Genomic DNA, 20,893 nt, shown 5'->3' on the forward strand with positions numbered 1-20,893 from the left:
GTAAAACTTAATAATCTACTGGTTTAATATTTGTAGATTCCAAAATAAATATGACAATGAAATTCATGTATATTCTAAAGGTACAGAGTTGACTTTTTTTTTCTTTGAGAGTCACTCTGTCACCCAGGCTATAGTACAGTGGCACAATCATAGCTCACTGCAGTTTTAAATTTCTGGGATCAAGCGATCCTCCCACCTTAGCCTCCGAGGTTGTTAGGACTACAAACATGTGCCACCACATCCAGCTAATTTTTCATTCCTTTCTTTCTTTCTTTTCTTTTTTTTTTTTTTTTAGAGATAGGCTCTCATTATGTTGCCCAGCCTGGTCTCCAATTCCTGGCCTCAAGAGGTTCCCCTGCCTTGGCCTCCCAAAGTGCTAGGATTACAGGCATGAAACACTGAACCTCAGGGTTGATCTGTTTTAAGTTGCTACATTTAGTATACAATTATTTTAAAACACAGAATTAGATATATAATTACTATAACTAACAGAAAGTATAATTCACATATGTCATTGTACTTTCTTCCTTAATATACTGTCATTAGTATGACATAAAATATTTTTGTGATTTTAATTGGTTTTTAAAACTAAAGCTTCTGTTGATTTTTAACTATATCTTAAGTATAAACTATAAAGAAATAAAATAATTGAAATTTCAAATATGCTACTACAGTGAACATGACCTTTAATAAAAAGTATCCTTGTGTATATATTCTCTACCCATCCAAATGCATGGCAATATGAAGAGCCTGGAAAACAGTTGTTCAAAACAGAATGAAGAGCTTGGAAAACAGTTGTTCAAAACAGAATGAACAGAAAGATGCTATATGGTTAGCCTACTTTGGTTGAGCTTCCTCTATAATTATTCAATAAAACATATAAAGAAAAAGACTGAAAAAAAACCAATATTAAAAATCTAGGAAAATTTAAGGAAGTGGCAGTGGTTGTCTGCAAAGAGGTTGCACAGAGGAAATTTTAGGATGAAGGAAACATTCTCTGTGGTCCTGGGGGGATGATACACCACTATACATATCAAAATTCCTAGAATTATACATAGAAAGTAAAGTTTAATGTATGCAACCTAAAAAAAAATCCTAACAAGTAACTTTGGTAAATGAATTTTTTACTAGAAATTGTAAGACTACAGAAAAAGAACTAGACGTAAACACTGTACTCTAGTTTTTTGTTTTTGTTTTTTTTTTTTTTTTTGCACAGGCGTATGGGTTAACAATTCTAAAAGTGCTTTACGTGGATACTGATGTTGAACAAATATGTAAATGGATTTTGGGTGTGGGGGCCAGGTTTGTCACTGTTAGAGAAGGAAGTCACTGATAAATAAGAAAGAAAGTCTATAATGAGCCCTGCACTGCTGGAGTAGAATTGGACACATTGGTATAAACTAATGTTTAGCTTACTAAAGATACAGTTGGATAAATATAGAAACAATTATAGATATACAGGTTAGTATAAGTATATTTTACCTAGTGCTATCTTCTGAGAGGGTCTAGAAACCATGACACCCACTATCAATGAGCACACTGCACATTCAGATCTTTCTTGGTTTCTAAATATTATTTTCTAATAAAAGCAACAGGTTTCTTGGAGAAATGGCTGATTCCAGGACCAGGACAGGGGAAATACAAGATGAACCTGGAATATGTTTTAGCACCAGAAAGTAAAAAAAGTGATTAAAAAGCAAAAGGATGGGGGCATGTCAAAGAGACATAGGAACCAACCTGATAGAGCTCTCAGCGGCCAGCAGTGGAACAATGTGAACAACAAAGGGATACAGTACTAGATTGTAATCCAAAGTATATACATGAATCTATCCTGATATAGATAAATGACAGAATAAAGAAATAAATGAGGAAAAGAAACAACTGATTCTTACAGAAAAATTTCAAATAACATATGTAGATACCCTCCAATATAAGAAGTGAAGATTAATTCCTTCTACCCGCAAGGGCATTCTAGGCTTTGTGGCTTATTTCCAAAGAATAGAGAAGAAAGAGGGAAAAGTGATGGGTTTACTGTGAAGAATCCTGGCAAATGCCCCCTTACCAAAGTGATAAAGGTTAATATCACTGTAATGTCATCTAGATGTCACATACACCCTGATATAATGAGATGCACCTCTGTTGCATGATTTCAAAAATCCCATAACCTTGGTGTGATAGTCAGGTTCATGTGTCAACTTAGGCTCAGCTACAATACTCAGTTAATAAAACATGAATTTAGGTGTTGCTGTGGAGGAATTTTGCAGATGTGTTTAGCCTGTATAATCAATTTAAGCAAAAGAGATTATCCTAAAAAATCTGAACGAAAAGAAGTGAGGTTTTCCTGAGGAAGCAGAAATTCTGGACTACAGATTTAACTCCTGCCTGAAAGTTTCCAGCCTATGTTTTCTGATGGCCTGTCCAGCAGATTTTGGTCTTACTGAGCAAGTCCCATAAGCCAAGTTCTTGCCGTCTACCCATCGGTATATCAATCTATCTGTCTATCCATTCTAGCTCTTTTTCTCTGGTGAATACGAACCCAGATGGGAAAACATTCTGCAGACTACTGGCCAGTCCCCATCAAGACTTACAAAGACATAAAAAGCAAGGGAAGACAGAAAGGGTAGAAGTCCAGGAGACTTAGGAGGTGTGACTTTCAAACATATTGTGGTACCCTGGATAGAATTCTGGAACAGAAACAGAGCATTAATGGGAAAAACAAAGGTGGAACATGAACTAAGTTTAGGGTTTAGTAATGTACTGTTTACTTCATATACCATGATAAAATAAGATGATAAAAATGGATAAAGCTGAGTGAGTGATATATGATAACTCTTTGTGCTGTGTTTGAAACATTTTAGCAAATATAAAATTTTTCCAAAGGGAAAAGATTTTCTTTGATTTTTTTTTTTTGTGATTTTTTTTTTAAGAGAGGGTCTCACTCTGTTGCCCAGGCTGGAATGACTCAATGAAGCCTCAGCCTCCTGGGCTCAAGTGATCCTCTTGCCTAAGCCTCCTGAGTTGGTGGAACCACAGGTGTGTACCATTGTGCTCAGCTAATTAAAAAAACAGTTGTAGAGATGGGGTCTCACCATGTTGCCCAGGCTGGTATCAAACTCCTGGGCTCAAGTAGTCCTTCCGCCTCAGCCTCCCAAAGTGCTGGGATTACAGGCATGAGCCACTGGGCCTAGCCAAAAAAGTTTTTCATGTATATGAAAAATTATATCTATCTCTCTTTCTCTATGTCTCTCTGTATTTCTATGTATCTGTCTGTCTGTCTATAAGCAGGCATAAGGACAAACGCCAATCATTTGGAAAAGACTGTCAATAATTATTAGGCAAATAGAAATGGCTTGATATAAAATCTTCAGGCTTCAGCTCATTTCAAGGCTTGGTTCCATATCACAAACCATATTATCTAACAGAAATGAATTATACTTTATACCTCTCTTCTCCCATACCCATTTGGTGACTTTAGACCCAAGGTATGAACAAAATATATATCTGGGCACCCTCCCTCTCTACAACTCGGTGAGTCAGCTTCTGCAACCCAGGACGATAATGAAAAGCTCAGAAAACAAGTGGCCATGTTTTGCATCACCAATTCTGAAGAAGAGCTCAGAACAACAACAAGTAAACATTCAAATCAGTGATGTTCTCCTGAGCTGAAGAAAGACATGAGCATGCACTAAAAGCCGAAACTATTAATATCTACACCCACACTGCTCCTGTTTACATTAACATGGCTTTGTTATTCCCAGAAACTCCTGCTCTGGAAGGTAAAAATTGCAAATGACTTTTATTTTCTGCAATTAATTTTATTGATTACTCCAGAAACTTCCTGAGAGACTCACCAACCCTTCAACAGAAAGCAAAGGTTATATCCCAAGATATTTCTTTCATCCTCCAATGTATTTGATAATGTGGAAAAATTTGAATGCTTATATTTAATGATATTAAAAATGTTATCTTTTAGGAAAGATAATGCTATTGTGGCTCTTTTTTTTTTCTCAAAATATTTTGAAACTTTCTCTTCAAAATTCTCTCCTTCCTATGCTTACCAATGCTATATTATTCTATCATGATCCTTACCCAATCCTAATCAAACCTCTTCCTTTCCTCCTACCCGTTAAAAGACCTACCTTAAGCCAGACTTCAGAATATCATAAATAACTTTGTGATTTTTCTTCAGAGGTGTTGTTAACACCTCTGAAGTGCTTTCTCTTATTGAAGTAAGCAATAAACTCAGCTCTGTCTTATTAACAGGTTGATTTGGTGATATTTTAGAAAGCTAATATTCAACAGTGGGTTGCAAGACTCCACTGTATTCCAGGAAGAATACAATGAAGATACAATGAAAACGTATCTCCATCAGATCACAGAATAAAAAAATGTTGAACTATGTAGATTAAAATACCTTATAAGTGTCTAAGTAGACAAAAGTAATTGACCTTTCAAGGAGGAAAATTCAGTTTTGTTACATGTTGTCCAATGCAAAATGAATGCCAAAAAATATTGAAGGCTGGGCATGGTGGCTCACACTTGTAATCCCAGCACTTTGAGAGGCGGAGGTGGGAGGATCACTTGAGCACAGGAGTTCGAGTCTAGCCTATCTCTTTCTCTCTCTAAAAAAAATAAAAATAAAAATAAAAAAGCAAATAGTCCCAGCAACTTGGAGGCTGAGGCAAGAGGATTGCTGAAGCCCAGGAGGTTGAGTGAGCCATTATTGTACCACTGAACTCTAGCCTGGGTAATAGAGTGAGACCCTATTTCAAAAAAAAAAAAAAAGAGAAGGTGTAAAAAATTCTGTAATCTAAAAATTTTATCATCCTGTCATTTAGATAATAGAATGGTAATTTCAGATTTTATTAAGAAAATATTAAAATATTGTCAACTTTTTTGAAAAACTATTAGTGATACCATTCAACAGAATGAGAGATAAAGCACAGAAGTATTAAAAACTTTTTTATTAAAATCAGAGAAAAATGGAAAATATTTTCATTGTTATGATATAATTAAAATTTCAAAAATTTATTCTTGAAAGAAAATACATATGCAAAATTAATAATTTAATAATAATGTAACAATAATAATTTATATCAAATATATCAAATGAACAAAGGCTGAAAAATGGAGTTGGAAACTGTATAGTAAAGGAATCAAAATATGAAAAACTAAGTAACTTATATAGATGAGACCTAAAATAAAATTTTTCAGTTGGAACTGGCATTTAAATAAATATGTCTTTAAAAGCTTTTATAAAAAGAAATACCATTAGAATAAAAGGTAAGAAAAATACTTTCCAAAATTTGTGTAGGGCATAAAGTGGGCTGAACAGAGGTAAGCAAGTTGAAAATGAATATGGTAGAGGTGAGCAGAGGCCATCTCATAAAGGACAATGCAAGCCATATCACTGTGTTTGAACTCTAATGATGAAAGTTCTGTTTAAGAAAACTTGGATTAAGAATAGATATAGTGTGACTAGTTAAAAGAGCATCGAAGTAATCCAGTTGAAAAATGATGGTGGCCTGGACTAGGACATTGGCAATGGTGATGGAAAGAAGTGGAAGGCTTGGCAAGATATAAGAAGATTAAAGTAGATGTGCTTGTCAATTGATTTGGTTGGCAGGGTGGAAGTGGATAGAAGAATCGGGGTTTCTGATTTGATATCAGTGGATTATAGGGCTGTTCACTGAGATTGGTGGTTGATGGGGAATGCAAACTGAATTCTGGGCTGGAGATCATGTATCAATTACGTATACATTCAATTGTTCTACAAGTAGCAAATGAACACTTGTGTTAATTAGATACCCTGCTAAACTCTGGGAAGACCATGATAAGCAAGAAAGGCAGAATTCATGTTATTGCAGAATTTATGGTTTATCTCAGAGCTTAAGAGAAATTTGAATGTGATGACTACTTTTCTCAGAATTATCAGGAGTGCTTGTTAAAATACTAAATTTGGCCCCGCCTTTGTCTACTAGATTGAATTTTCCAGTTGATTCTTACAGTAAGATTTGAAGTCCACTAATTTATGTGACTGAAAATGTTCACTCGTGACATCACCCAAGGGAGGTGAAGAGAAGGAACACACCACCAGTGTTTATCAGAAGCCCAGAGGAAGAGCAGTTTATAAAAGACAGTGAGAATTGATGGACAGACATTGAAGAAGAAAACCAGAGTTTGTGTTGTGTTGGAAGACTAGAGAAAGGAACTGTTAATGTAGGAAAGTTTGCCTAACATTAAAACTGCTACCTAAGAGTCAGTAACATGAGATCTAAAATATACTCATTGAATTTTGTGACTCTAGTGAGAGCAAGGTGAGCAATTTTGAAGTCGTAGGTGAGGAAGCAAATAGCAATACATCCATGAAGCCTGTGAGGAAGTGGGTCAAGAAAGAGTAGTAACCCGAATCTCAAGGGAGTTTGATGGAGAATTTTTTTTTTTAAAGAGAACTGAATATGATATTCTGATAGGAAAAAGAAACTGAAGAAAAAAGAGTGAGAGGAGAGTCTCACTTTTATGTGAATTGCAGAGGAAGTCTTGTGGGATAAGATAACACAGGATCTAATATAGATCTAATAAGATCTAATAAAACAAGCAGTGAGAAAGGAAGAAAGGATGTGGTTCTATTTAGAAGAGTAATCTTGAAGAGTGCAGGCACCTGTCTCTGTTCATCTCTTTATAAACAGCACCTGTTATTGTGCCTGGCAGACAGCATACCCTTAATCAATACTTATTAAATGAATGAATGATTAGGGAAGCGGTCAGTAGTTCATCTTCAATTTCTCTGTAAAATATTAGTTAAAAATCTACGATAAGTAAAGGAGGGCGTGGTAGGGTCAGAGACTGATCAGAGTGAAGAAGCATTGAAACAGTTTCTGTAGGCAAAAAATGAGACGAAAAGGTTGCAGGAGACCATGGAATCTCGGTAGCATCTGTTACACAGAGGTTGATTTTCTCCATCAGCATCCACAGGAGATGAAGACAGCAATTAGGTTTATCCATTTTTTTCCGAGGACCTACTTTACAGTTAGGATAGGTCTTTGTTATCTTCTGCTGCCTCAGAGATTTCTCCATTAAACTCAAGATGCACCCTCTCCGGCATACTGTCTTGAGCTTGTAATGAATAGTCCACCTAGAGACGCACCTCACCAAGGTGTGTTCTACTTCATGATAATCACGGGCTTATTCCCTTCCACCTGTCCTCTTGGTAATGACACTGTTCTGGGTGACATAAACCTAGTTCTAGTGTCCCTGAGGGCCCATTTACTCCGTAACAGCTTCCCCAGTGGGACATATCATCTGAACACGTTCTGTCAGAATCCCAAGTGTCTTTGCAACTTCCCTTCTTGTCATCAATTGACTTAAATTTTTAAACTTTAATTTTATTTATTTATTTATTTATTTTTGCAGAGACGGGGTCTCACCATGTTGTCCAGGCTGATCTCAAACTCCTGGGCTCCAGTGATCCTCCCATCTCGGCCTCCCCAAGTGCTGGGATTACAGGCGTGAGCACCCACCCCACCCATCTGCTGACTTTCAATGCAAGTAAATGCTGGATTAGCAAAGCTGTTGTATGATTTTTTCTTCATGAAGCCTGCTTAATCCTAGTTGCATACTGTTTTCACCATTCATCTAGAACACATGCATCAGATCCACAGGGCCAAGTCGCAGCTAGCTTATATAATGCCTTCATGCAAATAAGAAAACAATGCCTCTTCTAAGCAGGTCAATTAGGGGGGGAAAAAAAAAGCATATTCCTGTGAGCCAGTGCAGCACCAGGAAGAATTTGGAAGAACAGGTGGCACATTTGTGTTGAGAAAGAGGTGCTCAGTCTTTTGGGAAAGAGCAACTGCCAGGAAGGGCAGCTATGGTTAGCTAGTGGAACAGAGGTGGGGCTTGGGCCCCATTTATCACTGTGGCTGGAGCCTGTGTGCAGAGTGGAGGCCCTCATGCTTCCGAAACTGACTCATACAAAGTTTCATATAGATGAAAGGGTGATGAGGTAACAACTACAATGCATCCACAGAAAAGGTCATTTTTGTGTACTGAATTCGGGTCATTATTTAAATACAAAGATGAGGAGTCTTGCTTTCAATTCCATGTCCTTTGTAAAAAGAATGAAAATGACAACATGACACTTTTGTAGCCTTAGTGCCACACATCGCTTCTGTTTTATCCTTGTTTAAATTACTAAACTGAATGTTTTTGTTTATAAACGTGAGAGGAAAGGGAAAAAGCCCAAATATTGCACAACTAAAAAAGCCCATTGTTCTGAATAATAAAACTGCCAGAGAAGGTAAATTGTGCTTCAGTGCATGAATTTATTTAAAGAAGATAAAAGACTTTGTTTCCTCAAACTCTCTGATAGAGACCCTAAATCAAACCCCAAATCTGAAGTGGCAGATATTAGATGTCAGATGCATGGGTCATTCATTCATCTCCCCCTTTCCTTGCTATAACTCAGCTCAGAACAAGGGAAAAAGAGTCAGCTGTAATTAAGATGCAAAGACTAAATCTCAATCCTCCGGGCGCTGACGGCAGTGTCTGAGGTAGCGGTCTCTGAAGTATTTGTGCATGACTGAAGAAACTTTATGATAGGGAAAGATTTGAAGGCGGGGGGCAGTGGATAAGGTAAGACATAATATGATTTTTTTCTCATTAATCTCTTATTTTTCCCTCCAGATGCAGGTCCAAAGCCTGTAGGAGAATTTTTTTCACAAATATGATGAAAATGACTCTACTTTCCTTCAACTTTGATATTTTGGAAATTGTGTCTATAAAGACTAAACAAATATTGTGACGAACCTTTTAGTTACAGTGTTTCAATTGATTCCAGGTTAATTAAGTGAAACCTTCTAAGGCTTGAATTAAAGGGTTTATTTTGGGACTGTCCTAAAATCCAAATCTTTCTAATTCCCAAGCTGCATGAATCTTAAGCTTACATTGTGTCCCCTTCTAAATGGGGAGGAACAATTTAGGCCCCAAACAGGCATTCTTTTTCCAGTGCAATACCAATTCAGTTTCAACCATCTGAAAAATTACTCAATTAAATTCTATTTTCTGAATGCAAGTGATTGCCCATCCTGGAATAGCTCTCCTTGTCTGCGGCCTTTTCTGCAGAGTAGCTGATAAGGGGCTGGCTGGGCTGACAACATGTATGTGTACAAACCTGCACACTAGAGTAATGATCCTAGGGATACCTCTGTACTTAGAAACTTTGTGTTGATGTTGGATAATCCTTGGGTGTTTGAGGTTTGCTTTGTTTCTTTTTTTTAATTAAATTGTTCATGAATTCATTATATATTTGTGTAAGGCACATGCTAAAATTTAAATATCTGAAATAACTAATTTGCAAAATTCATTTTCGAAGCCAGACTTGGATGAGGAGTTAAAGTAATTGAATCTTTCATAAAAATATAATGAACACCTGCTGCGTTAAGCAGGGGAACTAGAATGAGTAGGACACAGCCTCGGTCTTGAGAAGTATACATTCTAGTTGGAGGACTGAGAAAAGAATACAAATAATTACAACACAAAGCAGATAAGGATGAGTGTTCAGGAGTACAAAGTGAAGTAAGTTCATAGGAAGGGGTTCTCATTCATTTGAAACTACAAAATATATCTGTGGAACTTTGAAATTTAAGATTGCCTTGAAAGATGAGTGAAATTTGACAGAATAAAATATTATGCACCTAAGGAATAATATAACAAAGGCACAGAGAGGAAAAGACTGCATAGCAAATGGTTATTTTTTTGCTGGAGAATGGGGCTCATACACAAGAACATTGGTCATTAAGGCCGAAATGCACTTTAACCTGGGAGCAGTGTAGACTAAATTGGAGTAAGAAAGAAATGAATGCACAGGTGGAGGGTGGAGTTGGTTCAGGGAAGAGACCAGAAAAATAACTCTAGGGAGGTAAGGAGGAATTTAGCTAAGGTGGTAACAGTGGGGAAAGAAAAGAAGGGATGAATATGAAAAACTTTCTGAAGGACTACTTGCTGGGAACTGTTAACACCTTAGATGTGGTGAATAGGGAGAGAAAGAGACCGCTGCGGGCTGAGAATGAGCCTGGTACCAAGAGAGTGGTGTTGCCTGAAGACAGAGATAGGAAAGTCAAGAGGAAGAATTGGCTGTGGAGAAAACAACATTTTTGTTGAGATTTAGTTTATTTGAATACTTGGGATAGCCAGGAGTTAAGGAGATATCTTTCAGTCATACACATCCACGTGTCAAAACCATCACATTGCAGCTATGGGTATACATTTGGGGACCATGTGCTTAATGGTGAAAGTTTACATGGGGAGATGCGGGGCATTATGAAAGAGAGAGAAAAGCAAGGGAAAGAGTAAAGGCCAAAGAGAGTATCAGGTGGTCAAAATGTCAAATCGTGCAGACAAGTGGGCAGCAAAGCTATTTTTCTTGCTTGGGTGATCACTGGCAACATTAAGGAGAACTTTTAGTCTAATGCTGGGAGTGGGGTTCAGAAATAAAAGTCCTAAGTGAGGCAAAAATAATGAGAGAGAGAGAGAGAGAGAGCGAGAGCGAGAGAGGTCTTCATCTGGTGTACAGTTTGTTTTGTGACTTGAACTGTGATGTGCTATTAGAGTGGCCAGATTGTGTTAAGCTGACCAGCCATCCCAGTTTGTCTGGGACAGTCCCATTTTAGCACGAAAAATCTGCATCCCAGGAATCTCCCCCGTTCTAGGCAAGCTGGGATGGTTTGTCACCCTACAATTCCGAGGGCAACATACGGCACTTGTAGGTTTTCTTAAGTATTTGTTGAGTGAATGAAAAAAAAAAGAAAAGAAAAAAGATTAACATCTCTGGGGCTAAGTTCCTTAAGTTTGTAAAATGAAGTTAGAAGCATCTGTAATGGCCAGCACATAAGGTTATTTTGACAACCAGATGAAATAATGCATATGAGTACATTAGGAAAAACTGAACACTATACAAATATATACAAATTTAGGTTGATTAATTTTTTATTTTATGCATCCTATGCATACTATTATTTGTTGAAATTTTTATTTGTCTTTTCTTTTGTCGACTAACCTCTCATTGCCATTGATGTGATATTGGCACTGAAGTTGGTAATTAATTTTGTTTATATGGCACCCAACACCCAAGAGCCTCTAGGCACATGGCCAAGTCCTTTTTTTAAATATAGTCATTAAATGTAGGAAAAGAGCCAAGCAAATTCCTAAACTGGCAAGTGAAAAAAAGAGCAACTAGAAAATGGGGAAACAAAAGAATTAATAACAAGTATCAATTAAGAGAATTTCTTCCATTATCTAGGGACAAAACTGCATCCCAAACTTAATAGAAAATAGGTTGTATAACATTAGCCATCTAATCTCCCAGCCTCTTGATAAAACAGCCCCTGAACTATGACTTTTTTTAAAATGAAAATTTCTATTTTTTTAACATTGAAAATATGATTAGACTTTTCACTTAGCAAATTCTCATGTTAAATTGGGAAGAGACCTTGGAGATCATCTCATTCTACTTTCTTATTTGATACGTGCTTTTTGTAGGAACAGTTCTGGTTAATGTTTTATTAACATACTTAGCTCCACTAAGTGAAGGGAAAACTCCCCCGTGAATGAAGGACTCTGCTGATTTCAGAGTGTAGACAAAGAATGGATCAGAGGTCTTAACTGAACTTTATAAGTCCCTTCATCCATATCTTAGCTGTCTCCTCCCGACTGGACAGGATCCCAGTCTCATGGTCCTAGAGTATTTTGACTAAACTCCGAGGGCTGCGCTGCAAAGACATTTGTTTTCTTTCCTGCTTTATCTTCTTGCCTTTTCTCAGCTTCTGATACTTCTTTTGCTTTTCTCTATTAATAGCTGTACATATTTCTAGAAATTGTAGACGTAATATGAAGCAGAGAAATATTATTCAAAGACTTCAATTGTTTTGCCCGAGAAATTCAGCAAACTTTAAACTTTTCTTTGATTACCCTACTCTCCTGTCTTTGAAGATTTCCCTTGGAGACACCCTCTTTTGTGGTGTCTCATATTTGAAGTTGATTTTACAGCAGCAAAACAGTTTCAAAATTAGATCTTCTTCACAATTAAGTTATTAGATAATTTGCAGACAGATTATTTATTTTACAACTCAAAATTCTCTGCCTAATACCACTGTGCTATGGCAACTATATACATCTATATAGTCATTTCTGTATATATATTTCATATATAGTCATTTGTATACTATATATACAAATTTGATCTGGATAGGCAAATTGTGAGATGTTTATTCTATGTGAACCCTGTTATATAATGTCTGATCTATTGTACTGATCAAATTGTCACTCTCATATGTCAATATTTGATACTACCAGCAAGGACATATTGTTTACTATAGTATTTATTTCATGCATGTATAACTTGTCATACAAGTAGATTGTGTCAAATTGTGACATAAAGATACTTCTCACTTTCCCTTGTAAACTCTTAATTCCTTAGTTTTATACAGATGGGTCTATTGTTGAGAACAGCTAAAATGTTACTACTTCCAGGGTACTTCCACTCAAACAAGATGGAAACTATTGAGGGAAACTGTATGGAATTGTATATCACACCCTGAAAGTGGAAACCACTGTGTCTTAGGCTAAGAGGGATGATGCTGGAATGCAAGGAACTCTGACATGATATCATAAGACCTATGTTCACTTCTGATTTCAACATTTATTAGCTATTTGACATTAGATAGGTGAACCCTGATAAGCCTTAATTTTCTCATCTATAAAATAGGAACACATATTTTATAAATATAATACAAATAAATAAAAAAGTGATATACAAATACTATGTATTATTATTATTACTTTACTTCTTTTCCTATAATACTGTTTTAGATGGTCATTAAATACTTTTCAATAAATGGTGGTATAAAATTTCTAGAGCAGTTCTAATATAGTTATCTGTAATTATTAGATATTTTTGGGGAGCTGCATATCTTTAATTTTATTTTCTAGAAGAGTACTGGAAATGCTATTACTTGGAAACTATTTTTCCCTTGATTATCTGGAATGAAACATTTCAAATAAACCTCATAAGCCAGGCACAAGACTACCTTGTAATACTGGCTACAAATCTCTGAAACAGGATTGCATTTCATTCTCAAAACCAGTTTTACCATTTAGTGACATGTTCTCTCTTTTTCTTTTATAAAGAAATCCAGCTTCATTGCTCATATGGTACTTCCCATGTGGGCATGGTTTAGTTTGTCCTCACCAAAACTCGTGTTGAAATTTGATCCCCAATGTGGTGGTGCTGGGAGGTGAAGCCTAGTGGGACGTGCTTGGGTCACAGAGGCAGATCGCTCATGAATGACTTGGTTCGGTTCTCATAGTAATGACTGAGTTTCTGCTCTGGAAATACTGGATTAGTTCCCACCAGAGTGGGTTGTGGTGAAATCAGGATACCCCTCAGAATTTGTCTCTTCACATGTGCCTGCTTCCCCTTTGACCTTCTGCCATGTCTTGACACAGCACAAAATGCCATCACCAAAAGCTGAGCAGATGCTCGTGTCATGGTCTTTGAACTTCCCAGCCTGCAGAACCATAAGCTAAACAAACCACTTTTCTTTATAAACTGCCCAACCTCAGTCAGGCATAGCAACAAAGAAAAACAGACTAAGGTAGTATTCTCTTAGCCAAAATTTGGTCCATAGATTTTGAATCTTTTCCTTCTTCAAATAAAGAAACCAAATAAACAAATAGTTACTTGTAAAATTTTTCCTGTAAAATTTACATTTTGTTCTGCTCTCTTTTTCTTTTGGGACAAAATAGTGATTGTAAGGGGCACTGTCTGGATGCATAAGAGAGATTTCTATTTTTAAGCTTCTTAGAAAAATTACCTCTGTTCTTTGGGAATCATCTGAAGGGATTTATCACAGTGATTTTATTATGTAGAGTTAAAATACACACTTGGCTGATTTAGCACTTGATAAAATATAGTATCTAAATAGATTTATACATTTCATATATATATATATATATATATATATATATATATATATATATCCCCCCAAAAGTCTCTGATATCTTGCCATTTTCTTCTTTCTCCAAAGTCCCATGAAGGTATTGAATTTTTACAAATAAATTAACTGTGCATAAGCAAGTTCTCCCTGTTTTAATCCCAGTCCTTGGGCCAAAACTCCTTTAAAATATGCATTGCCCTAGGATCTTTGTCTTTTTTACTTTCATATCAAAGACTTCTTTCTAAATTGGTATCAATAATCATGCTGAGGGAACTACACTGTACTCAGTTCATTGCCCACAGAAAAAAATGACAATGTATTTGTTTCTGTCCAGCTTTGACTTCATGACTACAGGTCATCTGAACAAGTACCCCGGCCCAATCTTAGACCACACATGATGGGTAATATTCTTGCATTTGACCACAATCTTCTGCCATTCTTTTTAATTTTTTTGAATCATTTTTGAGTGTGGTGGCAGATGGCATGTCTCTCAGTGAAATCAAAGGCATATGGCAAGCTGTTTTCAATAGTGCCATGCCACCTAAGTTGCAGTATTTATATTTCAAGGAAAAAATAATTTGGCTTCTGATACCACGCTTTGGATGTAGTCATAATGAATATATAATTCCCAAACACCATACATTTTGAAATTTCTAAATGATTGTGTGGAAATCCTCTCTTGATTGTAGTGAGCAGTCAAGTTCAGAAATGCAGAAACTGGCTTTTAGATGGATCAGAAAAATCTAAGAAAGAGACCAAAAAGATCAATTTTTTGTTTGTTTGTTTTTTGGAAAAAGAAAAGTCATCTTAATAGGTTCTATAGCCTGAGAGAGGATATTCAATTTTTGAAACAATGTTGTCTATTTAGGTTAAGAAAATAATACATTCATTTAACCATTTTCCATTTTCTTTTCTGTTTGTTCATTAAATTATATGCAGGTCAGAAGCCAGGGTTTGAAACTTCCTTAAGTTATTTGTACCCTTCATTATTTCTATTCAAATAATTCATTTAGAGTATTAGTTGTTAATTGAAACCAGAATGACAATGGCAACAATTAAAAATCCTAAGAAAATAACTTACATTCAGTATTTTTTCTTACAATACAATAAACTCATGTCTTCCCAAACTAGATTCAGACATATTGTTAACTCACATTGTCATGGCTCTCTGGAGTCCACATTTTTTGCATGTAGAAAATCAGCACTATGCAAGAGGGACAGCTGCTGTGATAGCAACCCTGTAATTGTTGGGACTGGACTCCCAGGGGAGTAAGAAAGGAGGGGTGGAGGGAAGAAACAACACCATTACTGAGAGAGATTCCGTATTTTATGAGTATCTCAACACTTAAAATCTTGGCAGTGCATATGTCTGAGTTCAGTGGTGATATTTGCTATTTTATTAAGTGAAAAAAGATAAAGTTTTATTTCCTCTGCAGATACATGTTTTTTTCTGTCTTTTAATGAAATTATTATTTGCTAACAAGTCTTAGGGCTTTTGTAGAACAAATCTCTTAGTTCAAGCTGTTACATCATGGCCAGTTCCCATGACAGATTGATAATCATCCTTTTTACTTTCCTTCAAATTTTACAAACCCACTAAAAACTACTAAATATCATAAACACCATTCCTTCTCTTCCTTAGATTTCTAAGAGAATTTTACTATTCTCTTAGAGTTCTCCTATTTTTATGAAGTGCCATGCCACCTTATATGCATTTATTTCCTATTAGATACACTATATTTATCTTTGTGCTTCAAAATTGTGGTGCTATCATTCAGAAAAGGCAACTTAATGGAAATTATATGTCAGGTGTCACCTCTCCCAGGACTGAGAGGCTATTTATCAACACCTCCTCCTATTTACTGTTTGTTGTACCCTTTAGATATGCTAAGGGGTCTGCAAAAAATACACCTTTGCTTAGGATGATGTGACTATTAACTCTGAAATTTCTCGACTGCTGGAAAAGACCCAGGATTTGTCGTACACAGCATGACGCCTCTGATGTCTGGTCGATCTCCCCTGCACATCTTTTGGCAGGTAGAGGATTGAAGTAGTCCTTTTTATCAACTAGAATTACTCGCATTGACATTCTGTCTTGTTATAGTAAATCCTGATGTACAAGCAGCATGTAGGGTTACATTTTAATAACTAAGTGTAAAAAATGGCTATTGGAACCTACTTAATATTTGTATAGCATGGTCTGGAGCCAATGGCTGGGTTAAATCATGGTTCCCTCATTTGTCAGTTTTTTGACCAGAAACAAGTTGCTTGAGTTCTTTGTGCCTCAGTTTTCTCACCTGTAGAATGGAAATAAAATACTTTTCTCAAAGAGTTATTCGAAATATTGAATGAGTTAATACATACAAAGCACTCAGAGCAATGCCCAGAATATAGTGAACATTTCATAAAAGTTAGCCATTTGCTTTTAAAATACAGTATATAATAGAAAAATGTAAATCAATGCACATGAAACATTATTACAAATATTGTAAGTGTTTTGTTGGCCCCGTAATTCTCTGCCATTGGGCAAATCACTTAGCCCCTCTGACCTTTAGATTTTTCATCTGTGTAATGGGGATAATGATAGTTATTTTAGAGGGATTTTTGTGAATATCAGAAACAAAGTGTATATATATTTTTTACTCCTAGTCCAGTTCCTGGCAAAAAGTAGGCACTCGATAAATGTGTTAGTAGTATCATAACTCATATTTGCTAAGCTTAATGCTCTAATGCACAGAGAACTGATTTCAGAAGAAAAAATGTGTGTGAAAGCATTCTCTATATTTCCACTGAAAGCAAACTTACGAGGAACATATTTAGAAAAATTCAGAAATATGGAGCAACTGATTAAGCTAATGTTGTACCTCTTTATCAATCTGTCCTGGCTGAGCATAGGGAAGATCAGGCCAAATTCCTTAGCTCAAAATTCAAACTGGTGCCAAGGGAGCTATCATCCCTGATGTGGGCTAAGAGCGGTTAATGTTGATTCGCATATGGTTTTCTTTTTACTAAATGAGATTATTTCATTGAAACTGCTGTGTTCCCAAGGTCAATGAGAACTGTGCTCTTCTGCAGGTGTGCCTGTTCTTAGACAGGTAGGATTTAGATGGTTTAAACTAGCTGAACTTCAAGCCTTAAATCAAAGAGAGAGAATGGATTTAACTACATGAGAGGAGACAATAGAATTAACTACAGGAATAAAATACATGCTCTCAATTTTAATGTTAAATGAATTTAAAAGTACAAATATAAAGTTTTATTAACATTGTTCTGGAATCTTTTTTCTAAAAAAACATAAATAAAGCATATCAAGCATATCATTTTATGTTATCTAACATTGTTACACATTGTATGTCATGATGTGGGCAGTTGTTCTTATGTGTTACATTCTGCATTTACATTGACATTTAATTTCCAACTACTTAATGGCAGAAGAAGTACCTATTTTGTGCATTTTTCTGTTTCTGTCCTATTTTTGCTCATGTAACATTTTTCTCTGGAGGAATAAACATGTTTTTAAAAAGATTTTTCATTGGTCATTTTAATAAACAATTACCTTGAGCTAAAATGAGCAAGTCACATAATTGTCTTGAGTGTATATAACATTAGTTAAAGTCCTTAATAATTTTAAAATAAGAACTTTAACTTTTGTCATAAAGTCATAAAGTTTTTTTAAAAAACACAGATATAGAAACATGCATGTACAAACTAAAGAAAGCTATTTTCCTTCCTTTCTACATTTTTTCATATTTCTTTTTTATTTTCTAAAATAGTGAATCTCTACTGTTTTAGTCTTCTAAATAAGTCCAAGGGTGGCAAGAGGAGGATAATTTTCAAATTTCTCTGAACATCTATCTAGTGATGATAAAACAGCAAGAATATGAATCAAATACTGCACACTAAAAGGATATGAAAATAAATTTATAAAATAATTCACTTTTACAAGATATTCATGTTGACATGTTGATTCTGGGTTACTTTATTACGATCTAAAATATCATCTCTTAAATATTAGTTCACAGGACTGGATAGTGATTGACTTTTGAGTGGCCTTCCTCAAAGCATGGTGTGAAGACCGCTGCATCAGGATCACCAGAGCCTCTTGTTGAAAATGTAAGTTCTGGGTTTCCATATATGACCTGTGAGATCTGATTCTCTGGAGTCTAAGCCCCAGAGCCATGCATGTATGTACGTATGTTTTTATTTATTTGAGACGGAGTCTTGCTCTGTCGCCCAGGCTGGAGTGTAGTGGTGTGATCTCGGCTTACTGCAACCTCCACCTCCCGGGTTCAAGTGATTCTCCTGCCTCAGCCTCCTGAGTCGCTGGAACTACAGGCACCCGCCTCCATGCCCAGGTAATTCTTTGTATTTTTAGTAGAGACGGGGTTTCACCGTGTTAGCCAGGATGGTCTCAATCTCCTGACCTCCTGATCCGCCCACCTCCCAAAGTGCTAGGATTACAGGTGTGAGCCACCGTGCCCGGCCGACTGTATGTGTTTAACAGAAGCCCAGATAATTCTTCTGCACACTAAAGTTTGAGAAACAAAGGGTTCATATCTGTGTCCTCACCTTGATTTCTTAAATCAGAACTGAAAGTTATTTGTCAGTCAGGGTGGAGACTTTCCGGCACAGTGGATTTCATTACTGGCTGCATATTAGAATAACCTAGAAAGCTTTCTAAAAATATCTATGCCTAGACCGTACCTGAAGGGTTTAAAAAATACAACTCTACCTTTTGGTATTTGAAATACAACATTTAGCAATTAAATACAGTGGCTTCTTCTATTCTGTGCATCCTGTTTGGTTTTTAACCTATGATTTGAACAGAGGTTCCACAAGGGTCATATTTTTGAGCATGTGTATTTCCCCAAGTAATGGTGCTGGGTAAAAAGCAGTTGTTTAAATAATACTCCTTGCATTAGAGAGACTGAATTGGAAAGAAGAAAATAATAGCATAACGAGTTCAGAATGAAGCAATTTTTAAAAAAATAGTGGTGTCCTACAGCAGTTTGAGCAATATCAAGCAAAAGAAAGGGAAGTAACTTACTAGATGGAAGCATGAAATTTGAGAGGATGTGATGAACTTGAAAGCTGTGCATCGGCAAAGGTTTATTTCTTCCCCAGGGCATTGTGAAAGAGGGCTGTGGTCATTACTGCCAAGACTGGTGGGGAAATTTCAGGTGCCTTGAGGGGGCAGGTACACTCTATCCATCTTATTCAGGTTCTTATTCTAAGAACCTGAGTTTATTCTAAAATTGATGATAAGAGAGAATTTATAACTGCTAGTGGACATTAAATAGGCCCCTATTCTGACTATTTTATTAAACATTCTTTATATAGTAATCTACTTTGTAAAATGCTGTTTTTTAATTTAAAAAACTAGCATTCTAACTGCAATGGCCAATTTTAGGAGTTTAAATGAATGTTTTTCTTTGTGGGGTGGGGGTGGTAATTTCAAAAGGTCTTTTTCTGCATTTCTCCAAACATTGCTTTGCCTTTTATTTCTTGATGCTTTGTCTAAAAATGGAAGCTGTTATGAATCCCTAACAACACAATCTTGTAGATTACAGTTGTCCCTTAACTTTTTGAGAGATGTGGCTCTCAGAATTGTAGGTTACATGGAAGATACTGGCTACGTCAGTAGATTTCAACTAGAGTAAGAACTATGACGGCTCTATGTTAATACACTAAAAACAAGAATTGTGGAGTTATTAATTAGAAAGAGGGATAGCTATTTTCTGGTAAACTAAGCAAACTTATTTGAGAATGTGGGCAAAGACTAAATGTCTATTCCTAGGTTCAGTGTTAGGATGGTTTACATAATAATTTTTTGGCTACAGGATTATTTGATGATGATACCATTTGCAAGACTGTCCTGGTGCAAATTGCGAATAGCAAGTCGGGGCTATGATTCAGCTATGAAATAGTAAAAGAAGATATAATTGTTTCTTTATAGTTATTCAAATAGAGTAGAAGAAAAGGCATTATCTGGGGATATATATACAGTCAAAAAAACAGTGTCATATGAATGTAATAAGGTTATACTGGAAGAAGAAGAGCTGCAAAATGGCTCTAGGAAACCTTATGAAGAAAAATACTATAATTCTAATGTCTTTCTATCAACAAAGATATAGTGTGAGAATATGACAATAGTGAACTTAGAATTTTAATACAAGTCGATAAATTCATTCTTGTAAAAATGACTGAGTCTAGTTGAGTTATGATTCATGATTAGAATCACAAAGAAAGGGGGTTTAAAAAATTATTTCTATTTTATTATTATTATTTTTATTGAAATGGAGTCTCACTCTGCCGCCCAGTTTGGAATGCAGTGGTGCAATCTCGGCTCAATGTAACTTCTGCCTCCTGGGTTCAAGCGATCCCTTCATCTTAGCCTCCCGAGTAGCTGGGATTACAGGCATGCGCTACCATGGCTAATCTTTGTATTTTTAGTAGTGATGGGGTTTCACCATGTTGGCCAGGCTGGTCTCGAACTCCTGACCTCAGGTGATCCAACCACCTTGGCCTCCCAGAGTGCTGGGATTACAGGTGTGAGTCACTGTGCCCAGCCCATCTTTTTCAAAAGAAACTAAAACTTCAAAAAATAAACTTGTCTTCCCAAATACAGCAATAATTGTGATGGCTTGTTTTTCTCCTTTGAGTCTCAACTCAAAAGTGAGTATTATTTGGAAATTTTCCTCTGTGGAAAAGTAAGAATAAGAAATCAGAAATGGATACACTTCTTTTAGGTAATTCAATGTTTTTGAATTTTTTTGAATCATATTTTAGTATGATCTTTATAAAACACATAAGTCTAAGTCTTCTCTAGTTATTTATTGTGTTCAAGTATTTAATAACTATAATTTTATATAATCTTTATATGAAGAGCATTTGATCAA

General features: G+C 35.9%; 1 pseudogene; it reads right to left on the bottom strand.

Moving 5' to 3' along the window:
• Window positions 1-2,478, bottom strand: part of LOC105499740 (dnaJ homolog subfamily A member 1-like) — a 66,156-nt pseudogene extending 63,678 nt beyond the window's left edge.
• Window positions 2,479-20,893: the final 18,415 nt, after the last annotated feature.

The sequence above is a fragment of the Macaca nemestrina genome, chromosome 5 (genome assembly GCF_043159975.1).
Source record: "Macaca nemestrina isolate mMacNem1 chromosome 5, mMacNem.hap1, whole genome shotgun sequence".
Taxonomy (NCBI): Eukaryota; Metazoa; Chordata; class Mammalia; order Primates; family Cercopithecidae; genus Macaca; species Macaca nemestrina.